The following is a 2,124-nucleotide window of genomic DNA, read 5'->3' on the forward strand; positions in this document are numbered from 1 at the left end:
CTTAGGGTTACTTTAGCCCTATCTACTTTCTTGAATACTACTAGGCAATACTGAAGTTGCCTTGAAAAGTAGTATTAATTTGATAGCTTCAACGACAGCTTATCAACCGGACAATTAAGCACAATTCCCTAATTAATTCTAGCACAATAAACTAAGTGAAATCACTAAAATATCGACTCATCAGTGTGTTTCTTGTGTATGCAGGAAACAATACATACTAGAAGCAGGAAAAACCAACAACCTTTGCTAGAAGGTCTACCATACGAGAGGAGGAAGAGACGTCCCTTACGTGAAAGATCTCTTTCTCCAGAAGTGACTTCGCATTTTTCACTTGGGCCTTTTGAACTAGATCTTGAGGAGATGGCCAATCAACCTCCTCCCAGACGCAGTTTAGGGGACGCAGCTAATACAATTGGCCCCTTGAATTTTAACAGCATTGCAGTGCCAACAGACAATACAACCAGCATGGTGATGAGTCCGGCGCTCATCCAGTTAGTCCAGAACAACCAATTCCATGGGTTGTCAATGAAAATCCTTACATGCATTTGACAGTCTTTGGTGAAATTTGCAACACAGTGAAGATAACTGGAGTGACGGACGATAGAATCAGACTTAGCTTGTTTCTTTTCTCACTTGGAGGAAACGCAAAAGACTGGTTGAATTCTTTCCCGGAGGGAACATTTAGGACGTGGGAAGNGGTGGTTCAACAATTTATTACTAAATTCTTCCCACCTCCAAAGATCAATCAAGGGAAGTTGGAAATCTCTTCATTCAAACAAGGGATGGAGGAATCACTAGGGCAAGCATGGGATAGATTCAAAGGATTATTGAGAGCGACCCCCAGTTCATGGGTTTGATAAAGCTTCATACCTGCTTGCGTTCCTTGGAGATTTGCGCGCTCAGTCTAAAATGATGATAGATGCCTCAGTTGGAGGCAGTATTAATAGAAAAACAGAAGATGAGGCGTACAACTTAATTGAAGAGATGGCTCTAAATGAAGTGTCACAATGTGAGAGGGGCACGCAAAAAGGAGGACTTTTACATCTTCCCACTGAAGACGGAGCAGCAGCACAGAGTCACCTCCTCAGTCAGAAATTGGACAAGTTGCTAAAGGTCGTCTCTGAACTTCCTCGGGGGCTCAGAAATATTTCCCAGGCACAACAACTTTGCAATTTGTGCGTTGGTGACCATATTAATGGTCAATGTGCTTTTATAGAGGAAATGCAGCAGGACGTGACTTATATGGGGGCCCAAATTCAGTACAAACAGGGAAATTTCAACCAAGGTAGTTCTAACCAAGGGTTGAAAAATCATCCAAGTATTGGGCAAAGCCAGAATGCTTCTTCTGGACAAGGAGGAAACGTCCGGCAGCAACAACCGTTACCTTTGTGGCAGCAAGTGAGTAATTTGACTGAGTCTGTCAGAACCTTGAGTAATCGATTTGATGACTTCTACAAAAGATATGAGCAGCAGGTGAATAACAATCAGCCCAGCTTTAAATCACTAGAGTCACAGATTGGGCAACTGGCAACAAGGATAGAAATTACAGAGAAAAACCAGTTTAGGGCTAGCACTGAGGCTAACCCTAAGAGGGAATGCAAGATTAATACAAGCCAGAGTGGTTGGGACGCAGACAACCAGGATGGTTAGGAAGAAGATATTGAACCATTCCATGTTGTGAACAGTGAAGAAGAGGAGATGTTAATGGTTGAATTCTTTGAACCCATGAGCAGTGAAGATGAAGAAGATGAGAATTATAAGGAAGAAGAGGTTGGTGAAGAAAAAGAGGAAATAGGAATTAACACTAATCATAAGGGGGGCTCGAGAGAGATTTTCAACCGGATGACGGTGTTACCTGCAGAAAATAAGCAGAGTCCTCCCTACTCAGAAAGTATCAAAACTAACAAGGATGATGAAATTGAGCTTATTGATGAAGAAGAGGATCTTGTTGTTCAACCACAAAAGAGCAATTATCCTCCTAAGACTAAGGATTCGGGGTGCTTAACACTGCTATGTTCTCTGAATGATTTGGATGTGGAAGCTATGATAGATTCTGGATCTAGCATCAATTTAATACCCACGGAACTTTTGAAGGAAATCAGTGGATTGGTGTTGAAACCATCT

The sequence above is a fragment of the Vigna radiata genome, unplaced genomic scaffold (assembly GCF_000741045.1).
Source record: "Vigna radiata var. radiata cultivar VC1973A unplaced genomic scaffold, Vradiata_ver6 scaffold_382, whole genome shotgun sequence".
Lineage (NCBI taxonomy): Eukaryota > Viridiplantae > Streptophyta > Magnoliopsida > Fabales > Fabaceae > Vigna > Vigna radiata.